Raw genomic sequence first — 12,236 nt, 5'->3', positions numbered from 1 at the left:
CGTAGTGCACTCATCCAATGCCGTCAACGTCACCATCGTCTTAATTTATAGACTCTCTAAGTTAATCGATTGTAAGTAGTTGTGCAAGCCATAAGAGACAAACATTCTTTTTACTTTCTGAATTTTGACATATGCAGGCATTAGCAGAACATTTAAAACAAAATGTTTAATTCTCATGCTATTCACTGGCGTAATCTGGTGCATATAAAACATGTTATTCGCGTTGGTTTCGTAAATCTGGAAACGTTTATTGGCGTCTACTGTGGTAAAAAATATGAAACCTGTCAGATAATTACCTGATAATTCCGGAGATCCTTTCATGAAGACAATAAAATTACTGCTAGTGATCATTTATCCAAATTTACGGGGTGAGGGAGTTTCCATGTACTCAAAATACAGTATTCCATCTGGGTTCATAGACGTATCACGGCACTGCAATGAACAGATATTTGAATATTGAGCAGGGGCAGCTGAATTGAGTGAAACTAAACTTCTAATTGTTGTTGTTTATAGGTCCCCTAACTCTGACTTCAGAGTATTTCTGTTCAAGCTAGAGAGATTTTTTGATTCACTTATAGGAAGTACCAGAAATTAGTTATAAATGGTGACTTCAATATTAATTTTGTATATGACTCTGCAAGCAAAAGGATCTTGGTAGATCTCCTAAATCCATGTGATATTATGCAGACTGTGTTTTTTCCAACTAGGGTGCAGGGGAACAGTAGTACAGCCATAGACAATATTTTTATTCGTTCTTCATTACTAGATGGGCATTGTGTTAGTAAAAGGGTGTATGTCCTCTCAGACCATGATACTCAAATTTTAATACTAAAAGCTTTTGTACTCAAGCAAATGTCACATATATTTACAAACTATGTAGGAAAGTTAATCCAACAGAAATATAGAGTTTATTAAACCTTGTCAAGGGACGAGAGTGGCAGGATGTTTATAGTGCCTATAACATAGATGACAAATATAGCATTTTCCTTGACACATTTCTCATGCTCTTTGAGAGTATCTTTCTATTAGAACGTTCTAAACGTGTTACTAGTAGTAAAAGGCAACCAGGGTGTCTGACAAGTGGGAAAAGGATATCATGTAGAACAAAGCGGGAATTATATCAAAATGTTAGAAGTAGTCACAAGGAAGCTACAGTAGTCCATTACAAACAGTACTGTAAGGTGCTTAAAAATGTTCTTAGGAAGGCAAAGAGTATCTGGTATGCAAACAGAATAGCTAATTCACAGGATAAAATTAAAACCATATGGTCAGTTGTGAAGGTAGTGTCTGGTTATCAGCGCATGGTCGAAGATATAAAGTTAAAAATATTTCTGTAACTGATAAATCAGATGTATGTACAGTATTTAACAATCATTTTCTGAGCATTGCTGGTGAATTAAAGAAAAATTTAGTTTCTACAGGGAATCATGTAATTCTCTTGGCAAATGCCTTTCCGAGATTGATGTCTGAAATACTCGCCTGCGACACAGACAAGGAGGAGATTGAGTCAGTAATTAAAGCACTGAAGACTAAGGACGTTCATGGATATGATGGAGTGCCTAGCAGAATATTAGAGTATTTTGCTGCACATGTTAGCTTGGTATTTAGCCATATTTGTAATTTTTCCTTTAGAAATGGCCAGTTTCCTGAACGATTAAAGTACTCAGTACTAAAGCAGCTTTATAAAAATGGAGAAAGGAATAGTATAGACAATTGTAGACCTATTTCTATGCCATCAGTGTTTGCTAAAGTTATTGAAAAGGCTGTTTCTGTAAGGATAATTGATCATTTTAGATTACACGATTTGCTATCAAATGTACTGTTCGGCTTTGGAAGTCGTTTAAAAATTGAAAATGCTATATTCTGTCATCTCTGCGAGGTACTGGATGAGTTAAACAAATGGTTTAGAACGCTAGGTATATTTTTTGATTTAACTAAGGAGTTTCATTGTGCTGATCACAAAATATTGCTCCAGAACTTGGACCATTACGAAATATGGGGAGGAGCTGACAATTTGTTAACCTCTTCGCTAGTCAACCTAGGTGAAGAGCACTGCAGTTTAAATTTAGTTACCAGACAGCAAAAGGTCATTATTAACAATGTTGAGAATGCCTGTGATGTGGGCTCTGAGTGATCGTAGCACATGTGGTATCAAATGAAAGCTGAAGATGTCAGTAAGAAGCACATAAAATCATACTTCAAGTCCTTTATAACAGTATGATGATGTAAATGTGCCATTACTCTGAGGCCTCCACAGTTGTATGTAGTGTGAAAATAGCACGACTTACCCAAATCCTTCGCTAATTAGCCGAGGTGAAGACCACTGCAGTTTAAATTTAGTTAAAAGTGTACTGACTATGCAAATGAACGTTACTAAAATTTCGACTAGTTAATAAATGGTGCACGGTACTTAAAATCTAATGGCCCAAATGATTAGAGGGTGCTTTTCAGATGGTTGAATTTATTCTTATAAATTTATTTTCGTTTTACAAAAGGCATATGTGAGCTCGAATTTCGTTATATTTATATCTTTGCAACACTTTATTGCTAACGTCTTAAGAGGTAGCAAAATTACCACGATAAACGTACGATAATTTTAATATAATCGCACACAGTGTTGGACAAAACTGTGGAAACACCGCGAGAAATGCATGTTTGAACACTAATGCAGATGCTAACCAAGCCTGCAAGTTGCGCTTTCGTATTTGACCAATAAGGGAACCTGCACAATGTCCTCAATACGTCACAAGTGTCAGTCGTGGTCAAAGCAGTGTCCTGTGTAGCTGTGAGTGCACTGCATGGGAGACGAGTAAATTCGAGAGCGGGCAAATGGTTGGGCTAGTATGGTCAGAGCTTCCGTACCCTGTGTAGCCGAAGTGTTTGGTGTTTCAAGAGGTACCGTGTCGAAGATTTATATGGCATACCTGGGAAGCGGAAAACCATCATACGCTAACTCACAACGCGGATGAAAGTGCGTGATCGTGACAGACGGACAATGCACAGGACTGTGGCAAAAAATGAGAAGACGGGAGCTGCAAAAGTGAGCTGGAATTCATAAACGACTCATCAGTGATGAAACGCGCGTAACAAGAAAACGCCGAAGCCATAACACCTAACACTAGTGTGGAGCAATGGCATAATGTCATTCCATCGGATGACTATTGCTTCACACCGGTTCCAACTTCTGGCCGAGTTTACATCTGAAGAGTGAAACATAGCGGGGCTTCGGTGACGATTACGTGGCCATTTTGGCTGATTATATCCATCCCATGCTAGTTCGACAGTGGCGATGCTGTGTTCCAAGACAACGCAACCCCTGTTCAAACAGCTCGCGTCGTCGTCGACTTGTTTTGTGAGCACGGGGATGAATGGTCGCGCCTCCTCTGGCCGCCACAGTTACCATATCTCAATATTGCCGAGCCTCTGTGACCTGCTTTGGAAAGAAGGATGCATGATCGTTATCCACGTCCACCAACCACCTCCACCATTGTTACCTGAACTAGCGTCTATTTTACATTAAGAATGGTATAAGATTCGCTTGAAAACTATACAGGATCTGTGTTTGTTCGTTTAGAGTCGAATGGAAGCTGTTTTGAATGCCAAAGTTTTTCCATGGCAAATCGTCGAAATCCTTACCAGCTGTTATTAAGATGATGTTGTTAGGGAACCTTGAAACTTGTTCGATATCATTATCCGTTGCCGAAATCACGAAGTTCAAAGCTACCGTAATTACGCACGTATAATACGCTCGTGATATACAGTCTGAGACGTAAATGTGGTTTTAAGTGACGCAATGAACTCATGGCAATGGTTATACGGTTGCCGTAAGGTTTTTAAGGTCACCACCAGCGTGACAAAGGGGATGCGAGGAGTGCGGTCAGCACTGGATACCCGCTCCATGGGGGTGACAAAACTTTCTACATTCTATGACAAGAGTTGTCAAAGTATTTTTTAAATAGCAGCCTTTGTATATATCAATGGCCACAATCATGTACAAACACACGCAATTGTTTCAATCGTGGGTACACTTTATAATTCTAATTTGATAGTGCATTTCGGCTAACTGTTATCATCGGATTAAATACTAGAAAAAGTGTAAGCACCCACACTCCGTACGAGTACGTGCTAAGTGACGATATACGTTGTTCTTATGTTTTGTTTCGTCTTTTCACTCCTGACACTTACGGGAGCATGCGGCCCAGATAGCTTATGGACTGGATTCACTTTACCGCTAAAATATCATGTAAACAAAACAGTCTATTTTCTTTTACTGTCCATATGTCCCGAACAGTGTAATCGGAGTCATTGCTGCTATTATTGTTTCACATTTTGCATCTGACCCGAATGTTTGCACTCTTCTATTATTGTGCGTGAGCGGATGCGACTATTTTCGTTGGCAAAATATAGCTCAGGGAAGATCGAATAAATTATTTATTGATTTGTAAGCGAGTAAATGGAATTATTTACAAATATTTTTGTGCATTATTTTTTGTTCTCTTAGTCGTAATGGATGTGACAAGGTTTTTTTTTCTCTCTGCAAAACGCCTTAAGGTTCTTTGGGAATCACTTTGCAGTGATAACGGTGATGATGATGATAATGATAATGATAATGAATCTGTGACATATTTCTAACCTCAAACATGATAAGGTTTAAAAAGGTGAATACGATACTTCTTCTGACTGATTCGATGCGGCCTGCCACGAATTCCTCTTTTCTGACAAACTTTTAATCATAGTGTAGCAACTGCAACTTAAGTCTTCAATTATTTACTGAAAGTATTCCAATCTCTGCCTTTCTCTACAGTTTTTACCCTCTACAGCTCCCTCTAGTGCCACGAAATATATTCCCTGATGTTTTAACAGATGTCCTATCATCCTGCCCCTTCTTCTTGTCAGTGATTTCCACACAGATTCTGCGAAGAACCTCATTCCTTACCCTGTCAGTCTACCTAACTTTCAAAATTCTTCTGTCGCACTACTTCTCAAGAGCTTCAGTTCTCTTCTGTTTCGGTTTTCCCACAATCCATGTCTCACCACCGTACGCCACTGTGCTCCAAACATACATTGTCAGAAATTTCTTCGTCAATAAGACCTGTGTTTGACAGTGGCAGACTTCTTTTGATCAGGAATACCTTATTTTCTAAGCTAGTGTCCTTTTGATGCCCTCCTTTCTCTGTCTGTCACGGGTTGGTGCCTAGGTAGCGGAATTCCTTAACTTCATCTTCTTCGTGATCCCCAATTTTGATGTTAAGTTTCTTACTGTTATCATTTCTGCTACTTCTCATTACTTTCGTCTTTCTTCTATTTATTCTCAATCCATATCCTCTATTCAGTAGACTTCATTCCATTTAACACATCCTACAATCCTGTTTCTCTTTCACTGAGGATAGCAACATTATCAACGAATCTTATTATTGATATCCTTTCACCCTGAATTTTAATCCCACTCTTCAACCCTCCTTTTATTTCCGTCATTGCTTCTTCGATGTGTAGATTGAACAGCAGTCCTGCCTTACACCCTTCTCAATCTGAGCACTTCGTTCTTGCTCTTCTAGTCTTATTGTTCCCACTTAGTTCTTGTATATAGAATATATTACCCGTCTTTCGTTATAGCATTCCTCTATTTTTCTAGAATTTCGAACATATTCCACTATACTACATCGTCGAGCGATTTTCCAGGTCGACAAATCCATTGAACGTGTCTTGATTTTTCTTCAGTCTTGCTTCCATTCCCAACCACATCGGCAACCTGCCTCATTGGTGCCTTTACCTTTCCTAAAGCCAAACTAATCATCATCTATAGTTCAATTCTTTTATCTTGGCGGTTCGCGCATGCCCGCCCAGACGCGGGAGATTGCTGCGTTGCCAGTTGTACGCGCCAAGAGAAGCAGTGCCATAGTATAGTTCGCAAACTTACGTTTACGGGGGAGCGCGCAGTTTATGAAGTAAAGCCACCACGGCCGCATTAACCCTTTCGCTGCTACAGAGACGTGCTCCCCGCATTCCGCGATGTGCACGATTTTGTCATCATCGCTCTGCTCGCATGTGCAGACACATGGTGTTTCGACTGCTTTGACACACTTTATCATTCGATTTCACAAAAACTATTTGGCCCAAAAATTTGATTTTTACACATCTTCATGACTGATACCTTCCCCCCATAAATGACTTAATTTTGTTTCGATGTTCAACACAGTTATTGTGCATCATTAGATGTAGTAAACCATTGCACGAAATTTTGAAGAGTTTGCAGAAGTCCATAGCGTATACTTTCCGTATGGTCGATTTTAGTTGCCACTAGAAATTTCAAAAAATTACATTCAAACGAATAAAATTCATCATGAAGTAAGACACTGCGATATTGTTTTCAAGTAAAGAAAATATTAAGCACCGAACTAGTATAGAACTCAGAACCTTTCGCTTTGCAGCCATACATGTTAACCGTCACGCTCACGCAGCTCGTCATTCAGTACATCGTCCAGAGGACTTTAAATTATCACGCAAAATGCCGACAAACACTGTTGGTATGACTATGAATTACTCACGTTTCGTCGAAAAAGCGGTTAGTGAGAATGATACAAACACCTTTCCTTGCTATCGCCTGAATTAAGAGGCTTATTGCTAGTTTGGTTTAATTAATTAATAGAATATGAAGCACTTGGTATAAAGAATGCTTTTTCCAAACTTTCTATAAAAAAAGTCTGCTATCAAGACATTGCTTTTGTTCAGTTACTTTATTTATGACTAAATGTTTCTAAAACTGAAGACACTCGTCCATGCTCAGCACTGCAGTCGAGATCTGGCAATGTCATTCTCTGTTCATTGGCTGACTGTGTTTTGTGACGTCAGATGCGCAGAACGAACCTAAACTCTGCCGCCGTCATAAATGACGCGCACTTTAACAGATCCTCAGTTTAATTTTCCGTTCGTCAGTATATTAGTCTTGTCAGCAACCTCGATGCATGAGCTGTTGAGCTGATTGTGCTATAATTATCCATTTGTTGGCCATAGTTATCTTCTGAATTGTGGGGATGATATGTTTGCAGAAGTCTGGTGGTAGATAGCTAAGTCTCATTCACTCTACACATCTGCATGAATAGCTGTTTTGTTGTCACTTCCCCCCAATGATTACAGAAACTCCGATGGAATGCTATGTATCATTTCTGCCTTATTTGATCTTAAGTCTTCCAAAGCTCTTTTAAATTCTGATTCTAATACTGGATCCCCTGTATTTCCTATATAGCCTCCTGTTACTTCTTCTATCACTTGTCAGACAAGTCTTCGCCCTCACAGATACCTTCAATGTACTCTTTCCACCTATCTGCTCTCTTCTCTGCATTTACGTTTGGAGTACCTGTTGCACTCTTAATGTTACCACCCTTGCTTTTAATTTTATCGAAGGTTATTTTAACTTTTCTATAGCTGAGTCTGTCCTTACAACTGTCATTCCTTTTTTAATTTCATCACATTTTTCATGGAGCCATTTCGCCTTAGGTTCCCTGAACTTCCTATTTATTTCTGTACTCCTGAATTACCCTGAACATTTTTGTACTTCCTCCTTTCGTCAATCGCCTGAAATATTTCTTTTGTTATTCACGGTTTCTTTGTTGTTACATTCCTTGTACCTACAGGTTTCTTTCTACTTTCTTTGACTGCTCTTTAAGGAGATGTCCATTTCTCTTCCACTGAACCGCCAACTGAGCTATTCATGATCGCAATATGTATACCCTTAGACGACTAAAATCGCATCTCTTCATTCATTAGTAATTCCATATTCCACTTCTTTGCGCATTGATTATTCTTGACTAGTCTCTTGAACTTCAACCTACTCTTCATGAGTACTAAATTCTGATGCGAGTCTATATCCGCTCCTGGCTAAGCCTTACAGTCCAGTATCTGATATGAGAATCTCTGCCTTACCATTGTCTGAATTCTTACCGTATCTCCCGATCTTTTCCGAGTATACCTCCACCTATTGTGGCTGTTGAACAGAGTATTCGTTATTACTAACTGATATTTATTGTAAAACTCAATTAGTCTTATCCCTCTCTCGTTCCTACTACCAAGCCCAATCTCCCATTAGTACTAGATTTTCATCTCTGTTTACGTACTGAATTGCGCTTTCAATATCTTCATACACTTCCGCTTGCGACGTCGGCATGTATACCTGAACTATTGTTGTCGTTTGCTGTAGATTCTGATGAGACAATCCTGTCACTGAACTATTCACAGTAACACACTACCTGCCCTAAATGGAAATAGCATCGTTAGCCGGGAGGCCCCTATTCGGGGAAGTTCGGCCGCCAAGTGCAAGTCTTATTTCATTCGACGCCACATTGGGTAACTTGCGAGCCGTTGGTGAGGAGGAGATGATGATGATGAGTACAACACAGCACCCAGTCCCTGAGCGGAGAATCGCTTGCACGGAAGGCGAGCACATTATCATCCAGCTCAGCATGCGAACTGCCTGCCCTAACTTCTTATATATAACGAATCCTGCTCCTGTTGTACAGTTTTCTGCTGCTGTCGATATTACCCTATACTCGTCTGTCCAGAAATCCTTATCTTCTTACCATTTCACTTCACTGACACCCACTATATCTTGACTGAACCTTTGCGTTTTCCTTTTCAGATTACCTAGCTTCCCTAGAATGTTCAAACTTCTGAAATTCTACGCCTCGACTCCTAGAACACTATTCCTTCCTGGGCCATTCAATTTTTTTCTCATGGTCACCTCCCCCTTGGCAGTCCCGTCCCGGAGATCCGAATGGGAGCTTGTAAGTTATATTTTGTTAAAAGAGATATCATCATGACACTATTTCAATTACAGGCCACACATTCTGTGGATATGTATTATGTGTCTTTAATGCAGTGCTGTCTATTGCCTTTTGTATCCTCATGCCGCTGATCATTGCTGATTCTCCTGCTTTTAGAGCCAGTTTCCCACCACAGTTGCAGGAGTGTGCCCTGAACCTCTGTTCTCCCTATTTGAGAAATTCGTCGGCAGAACGAGTGTGTCCTCTAAAGCTGGAAGTCATCGACTACCCTTGTTGCTGATTATTAACCAAAATATAAGCAATGATGGGGTTCGAAACCGGGAGCGAGGACGTTCTTATTACTAGTCAAAGACGCTATACCTAGACTAGAGGTGCAAATACTGTATCTATTCAGCATTTGTTGCTACTTTTAGTTCTGAAACGTTAGCTATGACTGATAGTTCCTTTTTTTTACCTGAAAGTAAAACCAAAGGACCGAAGCAGCCATTTAACCACAGAAAGCCTGCTAAAAACATAATATTAGTATCACACATTTACCTGGAGCTAGGGTGGCCATATCTCAGATGTGCAAAAGCAGGACCTTATCGTAAAAATAGTCCAGGCTCTGAGCACTATGGGACTCAACTGCCGTGGTCATTAGTCCCCTAGAACTTAGAACTAGTTAAACCTAACTAACCTAAGGACATCACAAACATCCATGCCCGAGGCAGGATTCGAACCTGCAACCGTAGCGGTCTTGCGATTCCAGACTGCAGCGCCTTTAACCGAACGGCCACTTCGGCCGGCAAAAAGTCCAGCATAAGACCAGAGCTGTTTCCCGCCGTAGCCACTAGCATGGTACATTGGGTTGTACAGTGATAATAAGACATTACCAATTACAAAAAAATACAATATGTGACATCAACTAGTGGTGTCACTCGATATTTATATATTAAATATGTGATTATAAGACGAAGAACTCCACCTATTGTTTGTTTTTCGTGGATCTCTGACCCTCATAGGAAAAAAAAGTGAATCATTTTCTCTTACAAAATATATGATGTTTGACGAGTAACTCATTCCATTTAGGGTTATTCCTCGTTTAAGCAGTACTGGAATAAAAATCAAAAGAAATTCGGAAATTAGTTGCTGTTGTAGAATATAAAAATTTATATTTGCACACATTTGGCGTGTAATGCAGGAATGCAGTCTGTCGGTTCGTTCAGGAAGTGTAACCGTTTTTCAGATATTCTTAAACATCTTGTTACTCACATAGAGGACTAGGGGAGAAAAAAAAACCATTGATGACTGGTGTATCAGTGTCCCACTTGCAAGAACCTTAACCAACTTAAAGCTGACTTTAATGGGAATATCACGAAAAATAAACATGACATTCTTGCTGAGCACCAGCCAAAGAAACACAGAGGTGTTGATTTCAGGTTTGCTTGGTTGTACGAGACAAATATGTATGAGATTTCAGGTTCTGAGGACGTCCCGCTGTTTAATTCTAAGATAAACTATGCAAACTGATGACAACATACATGACGATACACGTAAAAATACTATTTTCTATAACTGCCCTGAGGTAAGATTGGACACGAATAAAGATCCCTGTAACAGGAACAGTGGTGGGCTCAAGATAAGCATACGACCCCTTCCCATTTTCTATTTTTTGAACGCCTGCGCATTAAACACCTATACCATTTACAAAATGAAGACCGTTAAAAAGACACAAAGAGAGTTACTTCTCAAGGAACTTAAAACTAGCTTATCGTGGAGAACGTTGTCAAGAAACTTGTGATAGCAGTATAACCCGAGTTATAAGAGAGAAAGAAGCTGCTTGTGATACGTAGAGGAATAGAAGTACCAACTCAGCAGCAGTAGGAGGAGCAGCGCTGCAGAAAATGAAGAGACGTCACACCTGCCCCAGCACAAACGCTAACTAGCATTCAACATAACGTGCTGCTTGCAAGGAAAGTGTGTGTCAAATCCTGTCCAGCGTTGTATGTACAAAATTTTTAGCTAACTCAAGTATTTCAATACTGCAAAAAATTTTGTGCTATAACTGTCTGCGGACTAAGTTGTATTTCCATTATTTTGTACGTAATAATTTCAGTGTCATTAAGTGACGATAAGTAAATGCTGCCGGTACTTAATGAATTACTAGTTTATGTAAATATTTCGTTTTTATCAATGCAAAATTGTTGTTACTAACTAAATTACATAAATTTTTAGGAATAAATGTTACTTTTTGCAGAAACATAATTTGAAATATATATAAAAATGTCAAACATCGTCTGAGTGGAGCAGAGCAAAGGAAAAAAGAGAAAGCGAAAATTTTGCAAAACCAGCCGCTGGTGAACTCGGGGATGAAATTTGTTAAGCCTTCTACGTCAGTACAAAGTATTCAAAAGACACCAAAGCAAAATGACATGGAAGAAAATGTCCATCTCACTCTGAGAGAGAATTTGTATATAACGAAAAAACTGCTATAAGTAACAAAGTGAAGTACCAGTAAGAGAGGTAATTCTCGAAAAAACTGAAGAGCTAAAAGAAAATATCGAAAATCTTGTCGATAATTGTGATGTAAATGAAAACATAGTCATAATTAGCAGCTGCGGCTAGCACACTGGCAATTCAGTGATGATCATATTTACAGGCAGCACTGGCTGTATACATCGTGATGAATTTAATCACCTCTCCATAACATCACAATTAGGTTCCACCTGGGCCCTGGGTCAGGTACAGTTGCACAACAACTTCACTTCTGCTCCAAGCCTGATGAGCAGTCGCAGTTGAGAAGTTGCAAATTTGGGTCAGTTAACAATTATTTTCTTCAGGAACTGAACTTTTCATCATATGCTACCTTGCACAAAATTTGTCAACCATAATTCATTTCAATTTTTTTAAATAAATTATTAATGTCGTCACATTGGAGTAAGCTTTTACTGAATAACTTGACAATTTATGCTATTAAAGTTACGGATTTATCTTACCTCTGAATTCTGTTTACTCATACCTTTGCATAATTAACGAAAATTTGCGATTACTGCTCACCCATTGATCCATTTCTGGGTCGAAAACTAGAGTTTATTAATCCGTTGTGTACAGCTTGATTAGAGTTGTTCCTTAAGCAAGGGTATAGATATTCTAATACAAATGGGGGAAGGGGTTCACATAAATTTGGCATACCATGGCCAGATTTCGATTATTTCTGTGATCATTTATGAGGCAGTTACGTTAGAAAATTTCAAACGATAACATACATTTGATTGAAATAACTGAAAATTGTTTTTCATTGGAAAGTTTGAGATATATTAGAACCACATTCCTACCAGTTTAGATTAAGTTGCTGGGGCCAGTACTTAACAGACAAATCTTTCTTACAGCTTTTATTTTATATTGTGGATTCTGTTCCACATATTGCGGTTATCGGTGTCGATAGCATTGTAGTAACTTTTGGATGTGTTTATGCTGCAT

Source organism: Schistocerca americana, chromosome 2, assembly GCF_021461395.2.
Source record: "Schistocerca americana isolate TAMUIC-IGC-003095 chromosome 2, iqSchAmer2.1, whole genome shotgun sequence".
Taxonomy (NCBI): Eukaryota; Metazoa; Arthropoda; class Insecta; order Orthoptera; family Acrididae; genus Schistocerca; species Schistocerca americana.
The sequence above is the reverse complement of the archived record's forward strand: the minus strand, read 5'-3'. Positions refer to the sequence as shown.